The 27,272-nt window shown below is 42.5% G+C and overlaps 1 protein-coding gene across 6 annotated transcripts in view; it reads right to left on the bottom strand.

The window, feature by feature from the left end:
• The window catches only part of ZDBF2 (zinc finger DBF-type containing 2), a 32,195-nt gene extending 21,119 nt beyond the window's left edge, over positions 1-11,076 (bottom strand). For 4 of the 6 annotated variants that reach the window (XM_043505634.1, XM_043505637.1, XM_038422238.2 and 1 more), the window contains exons 1-2: positions 10,948-11,076; positions 3,543-3,664 (exon numbers count right to left, since the gene is read on the bottom strand). The gene's annotated coding sequence lies outside the window, so the exon portion shown is untranslated. The other 2 variants (XM_043505636.1, XM_043505635.1) reach the window with 2 other exon arrangements.
• Between the last annotated feature and the right edge of the window lie 16,196 nt (positions 11,077-27,272).

Genomic DNA, 27,272 nt, shown 5'->3' with positions numbered 1-27,272 from the left:
CGAATAGAGGGGAACGATCACGTCCCTCGATCTGCTCGCTATGCCCCTACTTATACATCCCAAAATGCCATTGGCCTTCTTGGCAACAAGGGCACACTGCTGACTCATATCCAGCTTCTCGTCCACTGTCACCCCTAGGTCCTTTTCCGCAGAACTGCTGCCGAGCCATTCGGTCCCTAGTCTGTAGCGGTGCATTGGATTCTTCCATCCTAAGTGCAGGGTCCTGCACTTATCCTTATTGAACCTCATTAGATTTCTTTTGGCCCAATCCTCCAATTTGTCTAGGTCCTTCTGTATCCTATCCCTCCCCTCCAGCGTATCTACCACTCCTCCCAGTTTAGTATCATCCGCAAATTTGCTGAGAGTGCAATCCACACCATCCTCCAGATCATTTATGAAGATATTGAACAAAACGGGCCCCAGGACCGACCCCTGGGGCACTCCACTTGACACCGGCTGCCAACTAGACATGGAGCCATTGATCACTACCCGTTGAGCCCGACAATCTAGCCAGCTTTCTACCCACCTTATAGTGCATTCATCCGGCCCATACTTCCTTAACTTGCTGACAAGAATGCTGTGGGAGACCGTGTCAAAAGCTTTGCTAAAGTCAAGAAACAATACATCCACTGCTTTCCCTTCATCCACAGAACCAGTAATCTCATCATAAAAGGCGATTAGATTAGTCAGGCATGACCTTCCCTTGGTGAATCCATGCTGACTGTTCCTGATCACTTTCCTCTCCTCTAAGTGCTTCAGGATTGATTCTTTGAGGACCTGCTCCATGATTTTTCCAGGGACTGAGGTGAGGCTGACTGGCCTGTAGTTCCCAGGATCCTCCTTCTTCCCTTTTTTAAAGATGGGCACTACATTAGCCTTTTTCCAGTCATCCGGGGCTTCCCCCGTTCGCCACGAGTTTTCAAAGATAATGGCCAAGGGCTCTGCAATCACAGCCGCCAATTCCTTCAGCACTCTATGATGCAATTCGTCCGGCCCCATGGACTTGTGCACGTCCAGCTTTTCTAAATAGTCCCTAACCACCTCTATCTCTACAGAGGGCTGGCCATCTCTTCCCCATTTTGTGATGCCCAGCACAGCAGTCTGGGAGCTGACCTTGTTAGTGAAAACAGAGGCAAAAAAAGCATTGAGTACATTAGCTTTTTCCACATCCTCTGTCACTAGCTTGCCTCCCTCATTCAGTAAGGGGCCCACACTTTCCTTGGCTTTCTTCTTGTTGCCAACATACCTGAAGAAACCCTTCTTGTTACTCTTGACATCTCTTGCTAGCTGCAGCTCCAGGTGCGATTTGGCCCTCCTGATATCTTTCCTACATGCCCGAGCAATATTTTTATACTCTTCCCTGGTCATATGTCCAACCTTCCACTTCTTGTAAGCTTCTTTTTTATGTTTAAGATCCGCTAGGATTTCACCATTAAGCCAAGCTGGACGCCTGCCATATTTACTATTCTTTCGACTCATCGGGATGGTTTGTCCCTGTAACCTCAACAGGGATTCCTTGAAATACAGCCAGCTCTCCTGGACTCCCTTCCCTTTCATGTTAGTCCCCCAGGGGATCCTGGCCATCTGTTCCCTGAGGGAGTCAAAGTCTGCTTTCCTGAAGTCCAGGGTCCGTATCCTGCTGCTTACCTTTCTTCCCTGCGTCAGGATCCTGAACTCAACCAACTCATGGTCACTGCCTCCCAGATTCCCATCCACTTTTGCTTCCCCCACTAATTCTACCCGGTTTGTGAGCAGCAGGTCAAGAAAAGCGCTCCCCCTAGTTGGCTCCCCTAGCACTTGCACCAGGAAATTGTCCCCTACGCTTTCCAAAAACTTCCTGGATTGTCTATGCACCGCTGTATTGCTCTCCCAGCAGATATCAGGAAAATTAAAGTCACCCATGAGAATCAGGGCATGCGATCTAGTAGCTTCCGTGAGTTGCCGGAAGAAAGCCTCATCCACCTCATCCCCCTGGTCCGGTGGTCTATAGCAGACTCCCACCATGACATCACTCTTGAATCTTCATGATCAAAACAAATTCCTGTTTCATTAGATTATTCTACAAATGCCACATACTATCCACGGGCCCGGTCACTGTATGAAGACTTCTTAATCAACCCAAACCTAGAGAGCTGCAGATGCAGGCTTTGCATGCAGCAGGCCAGTTTATTCAAAAGAAAATTATCTGCCAGGGAAGCAAACAAACAAACAAAAAAAACCAACGACACCCCAAAAAAATCTAGTGCTTTGGTCATTGTGATAGTGCACACTCACCTCTTGTGAGCGCCTCCTGGTTGGCAAGCACGAACCTGCACTCTTTTTTCAAGGTGCCCCCTGTTGGTTGTTGCCCTTGTCAGGCGGGTCTTCAGCTGGAGGGCTGAGTCACTAAGTCACACAGTCAAATGCATGAACAAATACTCCTTTTGGGGTAAAAGGTCCAATAGGCCCTGTCCCTGTGCCTTTGGTAATGTCTCCAGCCCTGTCTCTGGGCTCAGTTCTCAGCCCCTTCTGGGCTAGCTTTAAATCCGTCCCTGCCCTGTAGTGCCCTCAAGGCATCTTCCCTGGAGACTAAGTCCTGCCCTTTACTTGGGCTTTTAAATGAAACTTGTCCCCTTCTTGGGCTTTGGCCACTCTGCCAGTGGGGGGGGATCTGTGCCCACACCCTACTCTGGGTCCTGATCCAGGGTCCCTATAAATAGCAGCCACATGGTACTTCCTGTATAGTTGTTGCTGTTATTCCCTGGGCCACTTCCCACATAGCAGCTTCTACTTTACCATTTCCTCAGGGCTGAAGTTCTCTGCCTGTTCCCTGCTTGAGTAGGGTTTCTCTCAGGCCTCCTCACCTGGAGAGTTTCACAGCCTTCCAACTCTGCCTCATCCTGTTGGTCCCAGCCAGCAACTGAGTTGCTCACACCTTGCAGTTCCTTTTAGATGAGCCTCCTCCATTCTGATTGGCTGCTTCCCTGCAGCCACTTTAGGCAGGCCTGGACGACCCACCTTCACTGCTCCTTTTCTGGGACAAGGTGTGGTAGGACTCGGAGGCCTCCAGCACACCCCATCACAAACTGTGCAGCTTTAAATCGTATAAATCTTTCTCCTTTTATGAAAGATTTCTATGGAGAGGAACATTTGCACTTTGGTTTTGTACATTAGATCAGGAAATGTCTCCTCCCATAATAGATAAACATTATCCTTATGTATCCAGAACTTAAACTACTTAGGTCAATGCAATGTTCCTGCCAAATTCATTTAATGGCTTAATGGCTTCAGCTACACTTAAAATACAGACTAAAAACCTATACAGTAGAAGCCATGAATGAAATGAAACAAATATGATAACCATCCAGGCTGGAAAAGCCATCTTTATTGCTCAGCATTATCTCCTGATGCCCAATCCACAAGCTGATCTAGACAGAACCATGACATTGCAAAAACATCCAACTTCATGTTTTTGTGTCAGGGAATACAAAGGAGCTCCATAGTTTCCCATATTAGGCTTACAATGCTGCAATTGAAACTTAAATAAACTTTCAGGTACTAACCTTGGTGTTGCCAACCTTTGGCCCCCACCAAAAGCTGATTTCAAGGCTGTCGAACACTAGATCTCAGACAGGAGGCCATTTTCTGCACATGACACTCACCCACTCTCATCTCCACTGGCAATCTGGTAATAATGAAATTAAGGGTCTTTTTAGTTAGTTACTGATGTGTTTGTTCTCTATTCTAAAGGAGAAAAGGTTTCAGGCTACGCAGAACAGATCTGCCAGCAAGTTGGTCCACAAGATGGACAAAGCCCTTTTTAAAGCCGCCAATTAACATTTTTGTTTAAGAAATTAATTTTGACAGAGATTCCTTACTAAATGTTAACAGCTTTTTAATATATTCCTTAGCATTCCCAGCACTTTCCCATATGATGATCTCACTCCTCTTCTAATAGTCCCTATCCAAAAGTATATTAGGATGTTAATGTTCATGCATTTACATGTCTATCAGTAAATGAAATGTAATTCCTAAATATAAAGCAAATTATGCCTTGAGATGATTTTTATGGATAAAGCCACCAACATGCTTTGAAGAATCACTTCTTCTGCTCATATTGTGTAAACCAGCTAGATTAGTAAATTAATTGGCCCTCTCACTGCACTTTATATGTTCAAAGCACTTTATAAGTGTTATTAAATTAACCATTATAACACCAGAGTGAGGTAAGTCCAGTGTGGCTCTTATCTCTCACTTTTTACGCTGCAAGGGAGTGACATGGACCAGATGTTCTCACTCACAAAGGGTAGGGTGTAAATTTGTAAGGCCTCAAGCACCACCAATAGCTGTCAGAGAAATATCAGTTTCAGAGGAGATTGTTTGCCAAGATTCTGCTGTATATAGTTGAAGCATGAGAGACAAATATATCCCTAAGACAAGAAGAATGTTTAAGGATATTGGTAGGCAAATTAAAACACTTAAATCCTGATTGCTTACCACCATACTAAAGGCTAAAAGTATGCTCGGATCTCAGTTCAGTAGAGCAAGGGAAAGCTCGTGCTTAGATGCCTTGCATGGCCCCTACCACAATCTAGAGATGGGGAAAGAAGCACAAATCCTTGTGTGTTTGGTAATGCAGTCTCATTTAATTTCTAATTTAGTTAAGTCAAAAGGTATTTCTTCATTTGATCTATATTTTTATAATGGGTTCTTTTATCCACAGGCTTTGTAAGAACTCTTGTTCAAAAAACAAAAGGAGTACTTGTGGCACCTTAGAGACTAACAAATTTATTTGAGCATAAGCTTTCGTGAGCTACAGCTCACTTGCATCTGATGAAGTGAGCTGTAGCTCACGAAAGCTTATGCTCAAATAAATTTGTTAGTCTCTAAGGTGCCACAAGTACTCCTTTTGTTTTTACGAATACAGACTAACACGGCTGCTACTCTGAAACTCTTGTTCAGTTAAGGAACCTCTAAACTTGAAATAGCTCAATGTAATAGTAATACAATAATTCCAATTACTGCTTAAAATAAATTACATGTGTATAATCTTCCTTTAAAATAATATTTCAACATTGTAAAAAATCTGTATTATGTTGCAAACATAGTAATGACTGGCATCAACTGAGAATGGTTGATATGGCAGATTTATAACCCATAGGGCTAATGTAGCTGTCTCTTGCAGTTAGAGATAGATATTTCTTGTTTAGTTTTATTGAATTACATGGCACACAGCAGTCAATGAGCATGAAGAACTATAAGGAGTCCTGAACAAGTGGAGCTAATGAGAACTGACAGGAGACCAAAAGAAAGATGACCATAAGGCAAGAAAAATATTTAAAAAAAAAAATCAGCATTTTCATTTTGATAGCACATGAAAATGTCATAGACATCAAAGAAACTCTGGAGACCCCTTTCAGCCTTCCCAAGCAACAGATAAATTAGAAACAAAAAGGGGCAAAGGGGAGATGATCAAAATGACTGTTGTATACATCAAGAATGGGAGGTGGTGTTGTATACATCAAGAATATATACACTTGTTCTGAGGTGCAGAAGATGGCGAGAGGCAGACCAGATTGAAGTCTCTGGGTGAAAATAAAAAGGTGGAAAAAACAGGGCTGATGTTATGGTAGGGGGTCTATGATAGACCACCAAATCAGGAGGAGAAAATGGATAAGGCACTTCTAGAACACATAACAGAAATATCCAAAATGTAAGACCTAGTAGTAATGGGGGACTTCAACTACCCAGACATGTGTTGGAAAAGTGATATATCAAAATAGAAAATGTCCAGTAAGTTCTTATAATGTGTTGGAGACAACTTTGTGTTTCAGAAGGTAGAGGAAATGACTTGGGGACAGAGATTTTTGACCTGATTCTGACTAACGGAGGAATTGGTTGTGAATCTGAAGGTTGAAAACAATTTGGGTGGAAGTGATAATGAAATGATAGAGTTCATAATTCTAAGAAAAGGAAAGAGTGAGAACAGCAGAATGACAATGCACTTCAATAAAGCAGATTTTAAGAAACTCAGAGAACTGGTAACTAAGATCCCATAGGAAGAAAATCTAAGGGGAAAAGGAGTTCAGGAGAGCTGGCAATTTCTCAAAGAGACAATATTAAAGGTGCAACAGCAAATTACCTCAATGCAAAGGAAAGATATGAAGAATAAGGAGGTCAATATGGCTCCATCAGGAACTCTTTAATGACTTGAAAATCAAAAAGGAATCTTATAGAACGAGGAAAAACGGACAAACTGCTAAGGACAAGTACAGCAAAATAGCACAAACATGGAGGGACAAAATCAAAAAGCAAAGGGGCATAAAAGGCAGTAAGAACTGGTTCTATAACTACTTTAGGAGCAAAAAAAAATATGAAGGAAAGTGTAGGTCCTCCACTCAGAGGGAAAGAGAGCGATCAACAGATAAGGCCAAGAAGGCTGAGTTGTCAAATGTCTATTTTGCTTCAGTCTTCACTAAAATGGCAAATTGTGACCAGATTTTTAACACAATTAATATTAACTACAAGGGAGAAGGAACACAAGCCAAAATAGGGAAATAAAAGGTTGTAGACCATTTACATAGATGTTAGATGTATTCAAGTTAGCAGGACCTCACAAAATTCATCCTAGGATACTGAAAGAACTAGCTGAAGCAATCTTGGAACCGTTACCAGTTATCTTTCAGAATATATGGAGTACAGGTGAGGTACCGCGGAATTAGAGAAGGGCAAACATATGACCTTATCTTTAAAAAGGGGAACAAAGAGGACCTGAGGAGTTATAGACCAGTCAGATGAATTTTGACATCTCAAAAGATACCGGAACAAATGATTAAACAATCAATTTGGAAGTGCCTTGAGGATAATAGGGTTATAAGTAATAGCCACGATGGAATTGTCAAAATCACGTCAAACCAATCTAATTTCCTTCTTTTGACATACTGAATAGGGGAAAATGTAGTGTGATATATTTTGATTTTAGTAAAGCTTCAGATAGTCTTATAAGCAAACTAGGAAAAGGTAGCCTGGAAGAAATTACTTCAAAGTGCAAAACTAGTAGTTACCAAATGGTTCACTGCCAACTTGGGAAGTTTATCTAGTGGGGTCCTGCACGGTTCTGTCCTGGAACTTGTACTATTTAATATTCTCATTAATGACTTAGATAATGGAACGGAGAGTATGCTTATAAAACCTGATGATGACATCAAACTGGGAGGGGTTATAAGCACTTTGAAGGACAGGATTAGAATAGAAGTGGTTTGAAATAAACAAGATGAAATTCAATAAAAACAAGTGCAATGGACAAAGAAAAAATCAAATGCAAAACTACAAAATGGAAAATATCTGGGTAGGCAGTAGTACTGCTGAAAAGGATCTGGGGGTTATAGTGGATCACAAACTGAATATGAGTCAACAATGTGATGCAGCTACAAAAAGGCTAATATTCTGGGGTGTATTAACAGAAGGATCCTATGTAAGGCACAGACAGCAAATGTCCTGATATACTTAACGCCAGTGAGCCATCCACTGGAGTACTACATCCAGTTTTGGGCACAAACTTTAATAACATGTGGACAAACTGGAGAGTCCAGAGCAGAACAACAAAAATTTAAAATGGTTTAGAAAACCTGACCTACAAAGAAAGGTTAAAAAATCTGGGCATCTTTAGTCTTGAGACAAGAAGGCTGAGGAAAGACCTGATAAGTCTTAAAGTTTATGTGAAGGTCTGTTATTAAAAAAAAAAAGACAGCAATCAATTGTTCTCCAGGTCCACCAAAGGTAGGACAAGAAGTAGTCAGCAAGGAAGATTTAGGTTGGACATTAGAAAAACCTTTCCAACTATAAGAACAGTTAAGCACTGGGACAGGCATCCAAAGGAGGTTCTGGAAACCCCATCATTGGAGTTTTTTAAGAACTGGTTTGACAACCACTACAAAGGATGGTGTAGGTCAGTGATACTCAGACCCTCAGTGGTTCAGGAACTAAATTAGCAATCAACATTACCCAAAAAAGCCAGAGTAGTGTGACTCTGAAGGTCCCTTCCATTTTTATGGTTTCTATGAAAACTGAAATCTGGATTTCAGCTAGGACACCTGAGAACTACCTCTCTTGATTCTCCAGTCTAGGAAACCAAGGAGAAATGGAGGAAAACTCTCTCTTAAAAGGGACCCATCATCTTCCAACAGTATTACCACTACTACCATTATTATTTATATTACTGTAGTTCCTAGGAGCCCTAATCATGGACCAGACCTCATTGTGCTAGGTGCTGAAAAAACAGAATAAAGACAAAAACAATGAGAGGTTTCAGAGTAGCACCCGTGTTAGTCTGTATTCGCAAAAAGAAAAGGAGTACTTGTGGCACCTTAGAGACTAACAAATTTATATCAAGCTTTCGATGAAGTGAGCTGTAGCTCACGAAAGTACTTGCCACAAGTACTCCTTTTCTTTTTGCGAAAAACAATGAGGAATCCTTATGGCACTTTAGAGACTAACAAATTTGTTTGGGCATAAGCTTTGTTGGGCTAAAACCCACTTCAACAGATGCATGGAGTGGAAAATACAGTAGCAGCTATATATACACAGTACATGAAAAGATGGGAGTTGTTTTAACAAGTGGGGACAGTCCCTGTGCCAGAGTTTACAGATTAAGCAATAATTTTTTTTACAGTCAGGTGGTTTCCAAGAGAGGAGATCCAGTTGTGCTTAACAATTTTGGCAGAAATCTACAGCTACTAAAGTCTATCTTTCTCACCTCTTGCTCACACATCATGTTTTGGATCCCTTTACTAGCTACCCATCTTACTGTTCACTAGTATTCTTAATTTATGGCCTTATATCATTCAGTTCCAGTCTACATCTCTGATCTTATCTCCTCTCATTTTCCCATCTCACCTCTCTGTTCCCCAAGGGTGCCTCTTCCCCCTTTTGCTTCCATCCCCTTCCCAATTCCAGGACATCCCCTATGCATGAAACAACCTCCCAACTCCCTAAGCTATCATCCTCTTCTCATTAAAATCCCTAAATGTATTTCTAACATGTTCTACCAGCAAATTAAAAACAAGTAATAAAAAAAAAAACCACCAAAATGTACACCAACCTAAAGTGAGGGACCAGAGATCTTAATCATATAACTCTTGTCTCACTTAACACCCATCACTCCCTTTTGTTCACTGCTCTGACTTATTGCTTCATATCTAACATACAGAATGCAAACTCTTGGAGGCAGGGACCTATCTTTTATTTGTTCAGTAAAACACTTACCTCAGTTTTAGGTACTAGAATAAATAATTATATTTTTGTGCACCAATTGTGATAACTGCAACATAATCTGGCTATCGGCTGTGAGAGTGCTGGTTGGCTCCCATGGTACATATAAATTATCTTTCAAAGAAACCTGGGCAACGGTCTGTGCTTGTGGTACTTCAGAACCAGCAACTTGTAAGAGAAAAATCCTACAAACTAAATACAGAATGACTTTCCCAGACATATTTCTTTCAGAGTAGCAACCGCGTTAGTCTGCATTCGCAAAAAGAAAAGGAGTACTTTTGGCACCTTAGAGACTAACAAATTTATTTGAGCATAAGCTTTCGTGAGCTACAGCTCACTTCATCGGATGCATCCGATGAAGTGAGCTGTAGCTCATGAAAGCTTATGCTCAAATAAATTTGTTAGAAATATTTCTGTTTATGTGTTTCAGGAGCAGCTAGATAATTAAAGCCTTAATGCACAGAGAGATGGTGGAGTAGAAAGGAGAGGGTTAATTTTAAGTTAGGCACTAGGGAACCACAGGGAAGAAAAACCTATAAAAGGGATAGCCTACCCTTTCCATGGAAGGGAACAAAAGCATGATGGAACAGAAAAATCTAAGGTTTTGGTGGAGGTACACTGAACGGGGTGCGGAGAGCAGTCAAGCTGGAGAATGACATCTAAATATGCAACACACATTTTGCATTCGTGTAGCAACTTCAATTGGAGTATCCTGCTCTGTTTAACCAACCTTAGCCTCACAACACATCTCTGAAAGAAGGAAACATCGTTTAGGAGCAGGAAACTCTCACACAGATGGGCAAACGGCTTGTCCAAGGCCATACAGCAATGCCTGTTGCAGAGGCAAAATAGAACCCAGGCGCGGGGACGCTCAGGCCAGCACTGCACTTGCCAGTGTAACTAAATGCCCCCTCGCTCGGGACAGGAGCATAAGGGCAGGGACGCTTGAGGGCAGGCAAGTGAGGTGCAGCAACCCAGATAACAGAAATTCCTCACAGGGCAACGGCCTCCCGTGCCACGCAACTGGCCACTGCCAATCCCAAGCTCAGGCCCCCCAAGTCTCTTCCACGCTCCCATGAGGCTCCTGGGTACCTTACCACTGATTTTTGCCGCTGGGGGCGTGGGGTGCCCACAGGCACATTCAGGGGACCAGCCCCCCCACGCTGGGGGCTAAGCCTCTGGGAACGCCCTTTCCCTTCCTGCCCCCTTTTCATTCCCCTCCGCTTCGCGTCCCAAATCGCAGCCCCCTCAGAAGGTGCCCTGCCACGCATGGGGCGGCCCCAAGAGGCTGTCGGGGTGGGGTTTAGGCCGGGACCCAGGTCCCCTGCCCCCTGTCCTGCGCCAGCCTGACAATGGCCAACCCCCGCCCCGCCCCCATTCCCTGACCACGCGCCTGCCGGGGAGGGGGGAGGGGCAGGTAGGGGGAAGCCGTGGCACACGCTGGCACCGTTACTTTTCGGCCCGCACGAGCCGAGGGCGAGCGCGCGCGCGCACCTGCACACGCGGGAGGGCGCGCCAGGAGTTGTTTTGTAAACAGCGGTGAAGCCCCGCCCCCAGCGTGCGCGCGACGGCCGCGGCTTCCCCGGCCCTGGCGGCTGCCGCCCCAAGCCCTCCCCGCAGTGGCGCTCCTGCTCCCTCTCACGGACCGCGGGGGCGGCGGCCTACGGGCCGCTTCCCTGCCCAACGGCCCCCTCTCACCTCAGCCGCTTCTCCTTTTTCCCTTCCGTATCTCGTTGGGGTCAGCGGACGCGAGACGCCTCCACTTCCTGTTCCGGGTTATGGCCCCGGAGCCTGACCCTTGTTTCCATTGGGCGGCTCTGGGGCGGCTCAGGCGGGGCCTGGTGGGCGAGCGAGGCCCATCGCTGCCCCAGGGGCCGGGTCTCGGTAAGCAGAGACTGGATGAGCTCTCCCCTGACAGCTAGTGGTGAGCTGTGGAAAAAGACTTCAGAGGCTGATCTCATTTGCGTCCTGCCTCGGTGCTCAGCCTGACGGGACTGCTTGTCCAAATCATCACTTGGGGCTGGCGTTGGCTCCCCAGTCTCCTTGTTGTTGGGGCGGGAGTAATAAAGGGTTGTTATCCTTGTTGGGTGAACTGAGGGCGACAGAACTGTAGTTGGCCCACCCCCAATGGTGGGACTCACCCTCAACTGAATGGCACTCGCTGGGCAGGGGACATGGGTTCCCAAGCCCAATGAGTTAAGGGAGGGATGTGGATGGTAGTTAAAGTTAAATCATGTCTCTATGGTATAATAGAGCTATTTTAGATTCAGTGGAGAGTCTTGTTATATGGTGCAGAGCTGAAAGCATTGATACCTAGGTCTAAGTATTAGACTTGCTTTGGGATTGTGTCTCTATGGTAAGAGACCGTGCACCAGCCGTGAGGCTCCCCCACTCACAGGTGAAATCACTGAGAGCTGTGTTAATTGTGGGGAAGGGCCTTGAAGCCATCATGGTGAGCAGGCAGCTGCTGGAGAGGGGTGACCAGCGGCTAGCAGAGCCCTGTAGTGTGGTGACAAGCAAGTGCGTGAGCAGTGCAGCCTTCCACACAGGGTGGGAGGTGAACTCTGGGGCTGCACCTCTGAACTCTGGGGCTGCACTGGCCAAGGACAGCAGCTGTGAGTGGGGTACTGAGAAGGGGGGGCATGTTAAAGGGGCTTCTGGGTTGCTGGACTTAGGACCTTGAGGAGAAAAGGACACTGCCCAACTTACTTGGGGTGGGTCTTTTGCTCATGGTTATGGGGCCTAGTTGCAGTGTTTTCCCAAATTTATGCTGTTAATTCCCTCCTTTTAGTAAAAGTTTTTGCTACAGTCAGACTCTGTGCTTGCGAAAGGGGAAGTATTGCCTCTTAGAGGCACCCAGGGGGAAGTGTGTAATTGTCCCAGGTCACTGGGTGGGGGTTTGAGCCATTTTTTTATTGTATTGTTGAAAAGGAACCCCTAGATATTGAACCCGACCCTTGTTGCTGCTGGCTTCATCTGGCAGAAGGGTTATTTCTACAGGGGCCGTCTCTCACTAGAGAGGTGAAGAGATACCTTGTGAGATTTCCAAAGCACTTGGGCACCTAACGCCCATAAACTTGAACAAGGCTCAGGGGCCTAGACCCATTGAAAATCCCAATAGGTTCCTATTTGCATTCTTAGGTGCTTAAATACCTTTTAAAACCTGGCCCTTTCTCACAAAAAAGTTACATTACTGCATAGCATCCAAATCCAACATCAGTTTTTGTGTATCTTGTGTTATGTCTGGATTTATAACCATGCTAATATGGGAGATACCGGTTTCAGAGTAGCAGCTGTGTTAGTCTGTATTCTCAAAAAGAAAAGGAGGACTTGTGGCACCTTAGAGACTAACAAATTTATTTGAGCATAAGCTTTCGTGAGCTACAGCTAATGCATCCAATGAAGTGAGCTGTAGCTCACAAAAGCTTATGCTCAAATAAATTTGTTAGTCTCTAAGGTGCCACAAGTACTCCTTTTCTTTATGGGAGATACAGTACTCGCATTTGCAATGTTTAGCCATACATTGTTTCCAACCATGATTTTATTGCGAGTCTCATGATATTTTCTGTTTTTTTTAACCAGCCTCTAGAGTCAAGTGATTACATGAGAATTTCAGCTTTCTTTAATAAAAAAAAAAAAAAAAAAACAATTAGTTTTTAGTCCTTGTGGTTGTGGAAGAAAACTTGAAAGTGTGACCTGACTGTAGACTTAAAGGCTCAACAGATAGAAGGCAAATAAACCCCCCAAATATATATGCTTTTGATCAATTTTTTTCAATCTCACTCATGATGTTTGGATGCTTGGGGTTGGCAATACTAAAATTTCTACTTTCTAAGAAATACGCTGGGCACTTACTCCCTAAAACACATAATTTCTTTACACCATCTGTAGAAAGACTAGGACATCAATGACAGAAATGTCTTTGCCTTTTAGCAATGACAAAAAGCTTGTTTTTCATTAAGTATCATATCTGCCCCATCAAAGCTTATCACAGATGAAGGTCACATTTTGACTTAATGGCTGAATTATAGCTAAGACTGTTCATGTTATATGAAAGAGCATGAATGTATCTTGGCATTGTAGTTAAAAATAGTAAACTCAATGCTTAGCTGATGTTCTATTTATTTTAACCTTTAGGTTTTTTTTTAATTCATTTCATACTCCTTTGAGTGACCAGCTATTGCCTCTTTCCCCCTTGCAGTCTCTTCCTGACATTGGGTCAATATTTTTAGTGTGTGTCCTCATATTTTATGGTAGTAAGGCCAAATGCAAACAAAGTCAAAGCCCAAGCCTTTACCTATGAAGACATCTGTCAAGGCTGATTCCCCACTCTGGCACTTTGATTGCAGAAGGTGGGGGCTCGAAAGGATTCTAAACATTAATACTGGCCACTCCAGGCTTGTATTAGACTCCCAAAGTTACAGCTTCTCTCTGACCTTGGATGGGTAGATGCTACCACCAACCAAATGCAAAACCCCTTGGAATCCAGGAAGACATACTTGGGAATTCCTTCCTGTGCGGTACCCTCAAGCCCTTTCACCCTGGGGAAGAACTGAGAAAGGAAATTAGCTGTTTCCCCCAGCTAATTCAACAACATATGCACAAACCTCATAGGACACTAAAAATCCAATCCTGTTCTTAAAAAAAGTAAATTGTATTAAAAACAAAAAGAAAAAAAATACATCTGGAACGTGGAAATCTTTTGCTAGATTTAAAAAATCCAATTACAAAAATTAAACCTCAAGTATAACCTTCTTGAGGTCCAGCTTAAAGGTTACAAGCAAAACAAAAAGCATTTGGGATTAGCACAGAGGAATCCACAAGCCAATCAGAAATAAACCTAATCGTGTCTTTCTAGACATTTTCTGATTTATGATTTCAGAGTAGCAGCCGTGTTAGTCTGTATTCGCAAAAAGAAAAGGAGTACTTGTGGCACCTTAGAGACTAACAAATTTATTAGAGCATAAGCTTTCGTGAGCTACAGCTCACTTCATCGGATGCATTTGGTGGAAAAAACAGAGGAGAGATTTATATACACACACACAGAGAACATGAAACAATGGGTTTATCATACACACTGTAAGGAGAGTGATCACTTAAGATAAGCCATCACCAGCAGCAGGGGGGGGAAAGGAGGAAAATCTTTCATGGTGACAAGCAGGTAGGCTAATTCCAGCAGTTAACAAGAATATCAGAGGAACAGTGGGGGGTGGGGTGGGGGGGGAGAAATACCATGGGGAAATAGAAAAGGAGTACTTGTGGCACCTTAGAGACTAACAAATTTATTAGAGCATACCTTCAAATCAGCGGCACTGCGATGGGTACCCGCATGGCCCCACAGTATGCCAACATTTTTATGGCTGACTTAGAACAACGCTTCCTCAGCTCTCGTTCCCTAATGCCCCTACTCTACTTGCGCTACATTGATGACATCTTCATCATCTGGACCCATGGAAAAGAAGCTCTTGAGGAATTCCACCATGATTTCAACAATTTCCATCCCACCATCAACCTCAGCCTGGACCAGTCCACACAAGAGATCCACTTCCTGGACACTACGGTGCTAATAAGCGATGGTCACATAAACACCACCCTATATCGGAAACCTACTGACCGCTATTCCTACCTACATGCCTCTAGCTTTCATCCAGATCATACCACTCGATCCATTGTCTACAGCCAAGCGCTACGATATAACCGCATTTGCTCCAACCCCTCAGACAGAGACAAACACCTACAAGATCTCTATCATGCATTCCTACAACTACAGTACCCACCTGCTGAAGTGAAGAAACAGATTGACAGAGCCAGAAGAGTACCCAGAAGTCACCTACTACAGGACAGGCCCAACAAAGAAAACAACAGAACGCCACTAGCCATCACCTTCAGCCCCCAACTAAAACCCCTCCAACGCATCATCAAGGATCTACAACCTATCCTGAAGGACGAGCCATCGCTCTCTCAGATCTTGGGAGACAGACCAGTCCTTGCTTACAGACAGCCCCCCAATCTGAAGCAAATACTCACCAGCAACCACACACCACACAACAGAACCACTAACCCAGGAACCTATCCTTGCAACAAAGCCCGTTGCCAACTCTGTCCACATATCTATTCAGGGGATACCATCATAGGGCCTAATCACATCAGCCACACCATCAGAGGCTCGTTCACCTGTGCATCTACCAATGTGATATATGCCATCATGTGCCAGCAATGCCCCTCTGCCATGTACATTGGCCAAACTGGACAGTCTCTACGTAAAAGAATGAATGGACACAAATCAGACATCAAGAATTATAACATTCAAAAACCAGTTGGAGAACACTTCAATCTCTCTGGTCACTCGATCACAGACCTAAGAGTGGCTATACTTCAACAAAAAGCTTCAAAAACAGACTCCAACGAGAGACTGCTGAATTGGAATTAATTTGCAAACTGGATACAATTAACTTAGGCTTGAATAGAGACTGGGAATGGATGAGTCATTACACAAAGTAAAACTATTTCCCCATGGTATTTCTCCCTCCCACCCCACACCCCCACTGTTCCGCGGATATTCTTGTTAACTGCGGGAATTAGCCTACCTGCGTGTCACCATGAAAGGTTTTCCTCCTTCCCCCCCCGCTGTTGGTGATGGCTTATCTTAAGTGATCACTCTCCTTACAGTGTGTATGATAAACCCATTGTTTCATGTTCTCTGTGTGTGTGTATATAAATCTCTCCTCTGTTTTTTCCACCAAATGCATCCGATGAAGTGAGCTGTAGCTCACGAAAGCTTATGCTCTAATAAATTTGTTAGTCTCTAAGGTGCCACAAGTACTCCTTTTCTATTTCCCCATGGTATTTCTCCCCCCCCACCCCACCCCCCACTGTTCCTCTGATATTCTTGTTAACTGCTGGAATTAGCCTACCTGCTTGTCACCATGAAAGATTTTCCTCCTTTCCCCCCCCTGCTGCTGGTGATGGCTTATCTTAAGTGATCACTCTCCTTACAGTGTGTATGATAAACCCATTGTTTCATGTTCTCTGTGTGTGTGTATATAATCTCTCCTCTGTTTTTTCCACCAAATGCATCCGATGAAGTGAGCTGTAGCTCACGAAAGCTTATGCTCTAATAAATTTGTTAGTCTCTAAGGTGCCACAAGTACTCCTTTTCTTTTTTCTGATTTATGAGTAGGTTTTAGGTATGATCTGATAATTTCCATACCTGACAAAAGCTTTTTACAGCATAGTCCCAGCCTTGTCTTTGCTCGGTCCCCTCTTTCTGGAGAACAACAGAACAGACAAAGGGAAGTTTTTCCCAATTTTAAAAAGTTCTAGCCTTCCCATTGGCTCTTTTGGTCAGGTGCCCACTCCTTTCCTTTTACCTGTGGACTTTTTAACCCTTGACAGGTAAAGCAAGTGGAGAACAGCTACTAAGAGTGATTTTATAGCTAACTGGCTTGCTGGGTCCCCATAAAAGGGAGCTACCCCACCCCACTCTCCTTCATTTATCACAACATCTGTAAATACAAGTTTGGATTCTGCAGTGTGATCCTTCTAAGTGCACCCTTGTGCACATGTGAAGCCACATTGAAAGTGCCATACTATGGGAAATCTTGCAGAGCAAATTTAGGAATGTACACTCAGGATTGAAGTAATACAGAAAATTATACAGTAAAATAGCATAGGACTTTTTTTTAAAGGGGGATGCTTCATTGTTTTTCCTTTTACACTAGTAGCTGACCCAGGCTGTCATAAAGTCATCTGAAAAAAAGTCAAAAACGGGTAAAAACTTAAAAAGTGGATGGTAACAGATCATGAGTCCCAGTGATGACAGAACCTGATGATATTCTAAACAAAAAGCGCTCCTAACCATGCTTGTAGCCGTTCCCATCACTTCATGCTGACTCAAAAGACATTCTGAGGTTTTAGAGCGACACACGGACTGACAATCCTAGAATCATATTGTATAGATATACATGCACATGCATGGGTACGTACATATATATGAGCAGCAAAAGTGGAAGAAAATGCTAGGATGTATGAAGATTCAGATGGAAAATAATACTGAAAAACATTGCAACACCATTATATAAATCACTGGTATAACCTCACCCTAAGTACTGAGTTCAGATCTGGCCTCCCCAGCTGAAAAAATATGTAACAGAAATAGGGATGGAAAGAAGGATGATGAAAATCGGAGGTGTGGAAACGAGTCATATAATGGGAACTGTTTGGTCGGAGAGGAAATATTATAGAGAAATATAAAATAATGAATGGTAAAGAGAAGGAAAAGCGAGCATTGCTATATACCCTTACTTACACAATACAAGAATAAGGAACCATTCAATGAAATATTGAAAAGCATTAAAGCAACAAATTTAAATCTATTTTTACACCACATATAGTTAACCGATGGAGCTTACTGCCTCTTGAGTCTAAGAACTCAGCAAGATTCAAAAACGTCTCAGAACAGCAGACAATGGGTAAAAGAAAGAAAAGAGATACAAATCTGATACAACCTTGTTTCCATTTTAGTTTTAACTCAGCTGTGTTCTACTATGTTCCACTATGAAGTGAGCTGTAGCTCACGAAAGCTTATGCTCTAATAAATGTGTTAGTCTCTAAGGTGCCACAAGTACTCCTTTTCTTTTTGCGAATACAGACTAACACGGCTGCTACTCTGAAACCTATGTTCCACTAGAGGGCTATCTGATCACCTGTATTCTTGCGTACAAAGTTAGTACCCTGTAAGAGGTGGAGCAATTTCTTACTTTGTTTTCATAGGTAGAATATTGTTAATCTTGGCCCAAATCAAAAGAAAGAGTTAATTATTACGTGTATTCTTAATTTGAAATTGTTACAAAATTTGTTCAAATTGTCCCATATACTGCCACAATACAGAGCTTTTTAAAGCAAAGCTTATCTAGCCCAAACCTGTGATCACAGACACAATTATAATTGTGTTGTGTTTTTATTTAACTTTTTTTTCAGTCACACTAGCATCAGCTGGAGAGCCAGCCCTAACTTTGAATCTCCTTTGGTGAATTAACCCCTTCAGAAAACTCCAAAGATGTAATTATGTGGGGTCAATGCAAATTTTGCAGTTGATTTAAGGGGGAATTGGAACTGGGCCTCAAAATAGGTAAGCATCCCTCCCTTCTCTCACATCCATGTTGGTTGTTCTAAATCATACAGTAAAAGCTGTGTTATCGGCACTTTACCAACCGGAAAGCTCTAGAAACCAGCATTTCTGATATCCATTAAAAGTCCGGTTGGTGTGGGGCTGGCAGGCTCCCTATCTGGCTCCGTGTGGCTCCCCAAAAGTGGCAACATGTCCCTGCTGCTCCTAGACAGAGGAACAGCCATGGGGGCTCCGTGCGCTGCCCTCACACCCTGGCTCTGCAGCTCCCATTGGCCTGGAACCATAGCCAATGGGAGCTGCAAGGGTGGCACCTGTGGGTGGAGGCAGTATTCAGAGCCGCCTGGCTGTGCCTCCAGCTAGGAGCATCAGGGACATGTCGCCTCTTCCAGAGAGTCACCCGAGGTGAGCACCACACAGATCCGGCACCCCGAAACCCCTCCTGTTTCCCAACACCCTGCCCCGAGACCCTTCCGCACCCAAACTCCCTCCCAGAGCCTGTGCCCTGCACCTCCTCCCGCACCCCAACCCCCAGTCCTGCCCCCCTCCTGCACCCAAACTCCCTCCCTCCATTGGTAAGTATAACTCTTAGTTAACTGGAATTTTAATGGTTCCTCCCATCCCCCCAACATGCCGAATAACAAAGCTTTTTCTGTATTATGTTTCTTATTATTTCTATAGTAAATGTCATGAAATTTTCCTCACATTGTCTCTGTTATCTTGTGAGTACTTTTGAAGCAAAAAACAAAATTTCTCCCTCAAGAAAAAAGCAGGAATAGAGAAGTTCTGTTTTTTCTCCAACAACAAAACTTAATTACCGGATAAAAATGCTGATAAGCCAACTTACTAGCCTTTGTAAGAGAAAAGACATTTTTCATTTAGAAAATCTAGGGACTTTTGCACCTGGGCAAACAGGAAGATGGTGAAAAGAACTTTTGAACAAAAATCTATTTATTTGACTGGTAGTTTTCAGCATTCCCCCTGCTGTTCAAAGAAACTACTATATGAACATGAGCTCTTGATGTTTGATTGTGCAATAAAGTCATAAACCTCTGTCATATCATAGGTTGGTATTGTATTTAGGATCCTGGACTGAGACTCAGAAGATCTGGGTTCATTTTCTGGCTCCGACACAGGCTGTGTGACTTTGGTCAAGTTCACTTAATCTGTGCGTCATTTTTTTTCCCCCTGTAAAAGGAGGATAATTGCACTTTCCTACCTCACAAGGGTGTATTGAGTGAAGTACTGCAGTAGTGGGGGCCATGTAACTAGAGAGAAGTATCAAATAACTTAGTCATGTAACAGTCAATTGCCTTGGGAACATTTGAGATGTCAAAATGGTCCAATCCTGTGGACAGAATTCTCATTTACTTCACAACTGGGCCCAAAATCAGCATTATAAATTCCCTGCAGAATAAAATACAGATATAGAAGACTGACTAAGAAGTTTTTAAAAATTTGATATATTCCTCACCCTCATCCAATTTCTGGTCAGTCCACATTATTTTTCAGACTTTTGTTTTCTTCAGTCCTCTTTGCAGCCTGGCAAATGTCATGAAAGTTTACCAGGTTAAACTCAAGATCTATTCATCAGTATTTTGCCATGATGATTTGGAGGGGGAGTGGAGTTCTATTAAAAAATTGGGATAGGCAAATGTTGAATAAAATTTTTCAAAATAAACCGTCGTACTTCAGGATCAAACATTTTCTACCCTGTACTGATCACTCTTAAGCAAAGATTTTAAATATATTTATTGAATTTATTGAATCCATTGGTTGTCTCATGTGACTAATTTTGGAACATGAGGTCTTTCTACAGTAGATCCCTGTTTTAAATCAGGACTGTGCCAATAGAGAGCTGAGCTTAATCTGGCTGTCCAGTGAACTGGCAGTCCAATGGCCTGAGTGAAATGTATTGGCAGTTTCAGCCCACTTTCTCGATAGTATGCAATTTGTACAAAGCTGCCCTGAGAGGGAAAGTATTCAGAATCTTTCATATAGCACTCAAATAATATGGCTATTGGCTACTTACTGTGATGTTGTCATCCATGTTATTGGACAGTCAAATCACATGAATGGATAGTCAACATTCAAAAGCTTTAGCCTCCATTTAGACTTTGTACTGAGAACATGAGAGAGAAGGAGTGGAACACAGCATGGGAGTCTCTTCATCCAGCAAAAGTGGAGGTCAGATTGTGCAAAGCCACAATTTCTCATGGCAACTCAATATTAAGCTCTTTTGCATGTAGAGGACAGATGTCCAAACCCACAAAAAATCTTCCTAGCACTCCATCCTTTGTCACTTTCCACTCAAATCATTTCAGCAATATCATCTTTAAAAAGATGGAAGTAAATTTCTTGTTGTAGGATAAATAAAAGGAGTACTTGTGGCACCTTAGAGACTAACAAATTTATTTGATCATAAGCTTTCGTGAGCTACAGCTCACTTCATCGGATGCATTTGGTGGAAATGTGAGCTGTAGCTCATGAAAGCTTATGCTCACATAAATTTGTTAGTCTCTAAGGTGCCACAAGTACTCCTTTTATTTTTGCAAATACAGACTAACACGGCTGCTACTCTGAAACTTATTGTAGGATGTAAGCAAAAGCCTAATGGGAAGAAATTGTCTCAAGTAAAATTGTCCTCCATTTTGCTAGCTTTGAATTAGTAAGAAGAAATTGTTCTGCGTTTATTCTTTACTGATTGTGTTATTGATTGTTTTTAGAAGGATAGAAGTTTATAGCTGTAATTGCCTTATTTACTGTTTGATGTGAGTGAAGAATGTATGGTAATTAACTGAGAATGGACAGCTAGGCCAGATGGTCAAGAAGGGAGTGGAGGAGTCGATAGCCGCCAACTTTCACCTGCATGACAGATTGACGACCCTAAGGCAAAGGCATACACCCCAAGGCCAAGAAAAAGAGTGAAGCCAGAGGAACAAGATAGGAAACAACTGCGGATAACTCCCAGTAACAACCCAAATAATGCTGATGGAAGCAACTTTGAACAGCTCCAGTGTAAAACAGCAAGTTCCAGAGGATTTATATGGGAACTTATTACTATAAAAGAAGGATGTATTGCCATAGGACTTTGGGTTCGTTCTGCATCAACATCAGAGCTTTGAACATGTTCGACAGAGCCCAGCTCCGCATCCTTCGTGTGCAGTTTCAGCTGGCCACTAGAACTGGCAACACTAAGGACTGGTAACTATAAGATCCAGCTGCAGAACCTTGTGTGTGTGTGTGTGTGAATGGAAGCATATGGTGATTTTAATGCTTAAACTGTATTCTCAATAAATGCAGTGTATTGCCTTATCCCCTTTAAAAGATTCCATGTGCTTCTTATAAGCATAAGGAGGAGACTGGTAGTATACTCCCAGCCTAGAGCTGAAGTTGATAAGTTTAGAGACAGTTACTTAAATAGAGGGTACAGGAAATGTTCCCATCCTAGTCTCTTTATCCATGTGGAATGACCCTACTGGGAGCTGAATTTGAGGCATGCAGTCAGATTATTGATATGTGCTTAAAAATAGTAAGGGATTGATTGGAACCTTTGTCCCTTTTGATATGTCTTGAGTGGAATTAGAGCTGACAAAGTACTGGAGTGACCTGTTTTGGACAGAGAATTTCAAGGGTTTTCCCTGAATTGGAGAAATGTCTATCAGAATGCAGCTTACTTCCTGCATGACATTAAGATGAACAACAACAAATCATATTGATTTCTTCCATCCTCAGTTCATTGCATATGTTTCCCCATTTAGCTCTTTGGTATGAAAGATGAAAAACTTCCCCAAAGATTTCTTGTCATACAAAGGAGGCCAAATCCTGGAGTCCTTATTCAGACAAAACTTTTCAGGCTCAGTGGAAAGAAGTAAGAACTGAATACAATTTAAGAAAGAACTTCAGCCATTATTTACTATGATCTCTTGATAAGAAGCATGGAGTGCAATTCTTTTCTCAGTCTAGTCATTCTAAATCTAATACTTGTCCATAGAAGTCAATGCATTTACTCTTGATTCACAGCAGCATAGCTGAGGAACAGAATCGTAATTTTTCATAGATTATCAGAGGTGGAAGGGACCTTAGGAGATCATCTAGTCCAACCCCCTGCTCAAAGCAGGGCCAATCCCCAATTTTTTCCTGAGATCCCTAAATGGCCCCCTCAAGGATTGAACTCACAACCCAGGGTTTAGCAGGCTAGTGCTCAAACCATTGAGCTATCCCTCCCCCCAATTTACTTATACTCCTCTCATCTATGTGCTGCTGTGGTCCATGGTGGACTAGATTTTCTGCTGGTATATACTGGCATAGCTTCAGAGACTTTAGTGGATACATGCCACTTTACACCAGCTGAAAAAGATTACTAATACATATTGAGGCGCCCATGTAGGAGGAGTGCAGATTGGTGAAATACTTGGTGAAACAATTGTAGTTCTTGATATCTCCATGGTTCTTTCTGAAATTACTTTTCTGTTCACCAGTATCCCACTGCATTGGTGGAGGCAGAACCCCATTGTGTGAAAAGCATTCTTACTAGACCATGCTCTTGTCAGCTTGGTATTTGTATTCATTAGATAACAACAGTTAGTCTCTGATATTTGACAAAATACCAGAGTAGTAGATTATTACATGCATAAGTTAAAGAATCTTGGACTGAACAGAGATTGGATTGCCAGTCACAGAGTGATTCTGGCATCTCGTTCCTATTTTGCTATTGTACTACTAAAAAATGGAAATATCTGTGATCTGAAAGGTCTGTATCGAAACCATTTCCAAATATTTGTGAACACTGAAAAAAATCATAAACATCAATGAAAAATTCATGGGAAACTAGACATTTCTCACAAGTAACTTTTTCATGTCATATCTGTCATTGCCCGATGCATCCTTTTCTTTCCCTCTCATCTAAGTTGCATGCTAAAATTGATGATTTAACTGAATAGAGCAGGCCATGAACTGCCTGCTCTATTCAGTTAAATCAGCATTCATTCCCTGAGGTGGCAGAGATTTAACTAAGAGCAGAGCTGGTCATGAACTGTGCCACCTGTTATATTTTAGATCCGTTATTCTTTTATAGTAATGTCTCTGGAAAAATCTTAATATTTTATTAAAACCATCTGAGGGATTTAGCCACAATCTTCCATTCATTTTAATGAAAAATATTTTTTATTGTCTGTATTACTGTAGGGCCTATGAGCTGTTGTGCTAACTTCAAGGGAATAAGTAGCCCTAGAGAGTCAAAGGTGTTAATGTGACCCTGTCTCCTTACAACACTAAACAGGTAAATACCATTTTGAGTACTGAGACCTCTACTTGTTTAGTCCTTTGGCAAACATACCATTAAAAATCCTTTTAATCTTTTTATTAAAGACACAGAAAAAGGGCAGAACAATTAAAGCACTTGAAATGAAAAGTATTAAGGCTTTCATTTTAACAATAGCCTTTATTTCCTTTTGCTGTCTGACAGCCTCTGAGATGGTAATAACTCTCCTTTTTTGGGGGAAAGAAGTTAGGTGAAGTGGGCGGAGCTGTTAAAGTTCCATCCCATCCCCTTGAAAACAGAACAAAAGAAGCATGCACACGGGAGGAGAGAAAAGAAGAGCAAAGATTGAAAACACAGGTTCCATATCTGGTGCTGTCTCTTACTTGCAGCCTCACTTCAGGAGAAATGCAGGCCCAGCACACGGTCTGATAAGGCACTCAGAGATCCGGCAAACTCGCAACAGCATTGGGCTGTTCAGGGCATTGCTTTTATTGGGCCTTTCTAGGCACAGGACTACAACAGTATTGCAAAATATATAGTCATGGCTGGCTGAGCCAGGTGCTTATTAGACAGAAGGCAAAAGGAAAGAGTAAGAATAATGGATGGAAGGAAAAGGACACATCTGGGACAAGGTGTCATATCCCAGGTGGTGTTTGGGATTTAGCTGGATCTGGTGGAGGTGGTGATGTCATCTGTGTTCCTCTTTCCGGCCTGGTCTAGTCAGGACATGTCTCAGGATCAGAACAATAAAGGTCCAATGGTGTCACAGTGGATCCTGGGGTCCCAGGAGTTGGTGGGGGTGGCAGCCATGATGGTGAAGCTTGCTCCTTCTTCGTCCACCCGTCTCCAGCCAGCCAGCATTTCATCTTCCCCTGAACATAGGTGCCGACTTCTCCTCTACATGGGAGTGCTCAGCCTCCACACCAGATCCTGCCCCCACTCCAGCCCTTCCCCCAACCCCCTGCCCTGCCTCGTCCTACCCCTGCTCTGCCCCTGCCCCCCACTCCACCCCTTCCCCCAAGATCTCACCTCTGCCCCATCTCTTCCTGCCCCTGCTCCATCTCGTCACCGCCACTTTCCACCCCATCCCCTGAGCACGCCCCATCCCTGATCCTCCCCTCCCTCCAGGAGCTGACCTGCACACCGCGAAACAGCTGTTGGCGGCAGGTGGGAGGTGCTGGGAGGGAGGAGGAGGAGTGATAATCGGGGCCGCTGGCACGGGAGAGTTGCTGGGGGGCGGAGGGAGAGTGCGGGAGCTTGGCTGCCAGTGGGTGCTATGCATCCGCTAATTTTCCTCCATGGGTGGTCCAGCATCTATGCCCCTGAAGCCTTTTTTTTTTTTTTTTTTAAGGACCCCCAAAGGGAGTCATGGGTGCAATAATCCATCCTTTCATTACTGAGTTCACCAATTAGGCCTAATTTCTGACACACCAATTTTGATCGATTGATTTCTGGTTTCACACTTCTCTTGTTTACACGTATAATTTCAAACAAGAAGGCCTACAACTATAACTCAAGGACTCGGTTGGACTAATTCAGTCTGTTAGTCTTCCTTTTGTATTTTCTCCCCATCATTTATTGTTGTAGGTGACTGGAAAATTTTATAGACTTTTATCTACTTTCCCACAGTTGAGCCCACAATTGGGGTAGGCATGTTAGACCCCCATTATTACAACAAAGCCCTAGTCATGGACCCCATTTGTTAGGTGCTGTACAAACATGAGGCTAAATCCCTAGACTGCTTTGAAAAATCCCACCAAACCATATCAGAGGGTATATAGAGAGAGAGAGAGAGAGAGAGAACTTTATTTATAAGTGTGTGTGTTAGATCTGAAAAGTCAACTTATATCATAGAGAGAGAGAATTGTAGCTTCTCCAACATATTGGATTTAAAAATACCCATAATTCTAATACTGATGTGGGTGGAAGGGAGTGGACCTGCCTAAATGACCCTTAACATTCCATTAAGCAGATGTTTTAGATTAAATGTGTCATTGGACCATGCCAAAGATGGTGTCACTCAGATAGTTGCTGAGTAGGGTACATAAAGAACAGTTAAGCACTAAAAAATATGACTACTTTATTCAGAGAGCTGACCTGAAGTAGTACTTTGCTTCATTTCTCAGAAAGAGGATATTATCCTTTCCCAGGTTATTAGATAGTTAAAGTCTACCTTTCCAGGGTGGATATAAAAGTCAAGAACCAACATCCGAATTCTTAGGACAGTAGAACAGACATTGCAGGAGTCATAAAGCAACATAGAGATTTTAAAAATAATTTGTTTTATTGTCTTGCATGGCTAAAATTAGCCCTGCAAAAATGAAGCATCTTTTTAAAAGAGTTCAGTTCATAAAGATAAGAGTTTAGATTTAAATTCATTGGGCCAAATCCATTCCTGATACAACTGAATTGATTTAATCTCCATTGAATTTGGCAGGTGGTGTGCTTTAATTTAGAAAATATTATATGAGTTTTTGCAAATAAGAATAAGCATTTCCCTAAAATCAGTAATCCCCACAATGGGAAAAAATTGTTAGGACTACCTGAGAATAGTTAGTAATCCTGATGAGTATCTGTTTTACCTGACTTCTCAACTATAATCTGTACTTTGGCTAACACTCGTTAAGTATCTCCTTCAGAAGGGTTGTTTCTCCATTCATCTTAGCTCCCATGTCTTCTGTGCTGCATTTTATTTTGAAATGTGTAATAAATAAAATGATTTTTTTTAAACTAAAGCATTGATGGTGCCATTAAAACTCATTTGCCTTTCAATATAACCATCTTATTCACTATGGAACAGCCCAGATCTGTAATTTGCATGAAAATAATCCCCTTTGTCGTTTCCTCATCACATACAACCCAAAGTATTTCTCTCCCTTCCAAAAAATTTCCATGAGTTGTGTTGCTCATGAATGCGTTTAATTGATCAAAATAGTCCTGGCATAATGCCACTCTTACTATTATGTATAATAAAAGCCCCAACGCCTCATTAACTGATCCTGCTTCACCAAAGAAACACAATGACATGGCAAAGTAAAAGAACTTCCCAGCAATAACAGGAGAGGACAAGAAAGCAAATGAAGAACGGGGCTTTTCATTAACTTTGTTTTAAACTGTTATAACATTATCCAATAGTCACACTGTAGAAATGCTAGCAGCAATTAATGAGTTGCATGAAACCATAATGAAATGCCAAAATAATGCAGATTCTCCATGCTTTTCTCACTAGGTCTGGGTACAGAAGTAAAGCCTTGGGGCCCAGTCCTATATTCACTGGGCTCTTGAGATTTCAGCTGAAGTCAATGGAAGTTATAGATGGTTAAGATGCTTGTTTACCTCTAAAAGGATCCCACGAACCCCCAGACTGTGAATAAAATAGATTGTATTCTGCCAGAATCAGGGCCAAATTCTGTCCTCACACACACTGATTATTTTGCTTCCAAGATGTCAAATGAGGACACATCCTATGTGTTTGGATATACTGTGCCAAATCTGGCTATTGCTTGGCAGTGAGTTCTAAGTATGGGCAAATATCCCTTTGATTTCAAGTGATGTGATAGAAAATCTGAGTATATTGGATCACTATTTAAAAAAAATCCTCTTTTCTTTTAAAGTTTGTATACACTTAACTAC

The sequence above is a fragment of the Dermochelys coriacea genome, chromosome 11 (assembly GCF_009764565.3).
Source record: "Dermochelys coriacea isolate rDerCor1 chromosome 11, rDerCor1.pri.v4, whole genome shotgun sequence".
Taxonomy (NCBI): Eukaryota; Metazoa; Chordata; order Testudines; family Dermochelyidae; genus Dermochelys; species Dermochelys coriacea.
The sequence above is the reverse complement of the archived record's forward strand: the minus strand, read 5'-3'. Positions and strand labels throughout refer to the sequence as shown.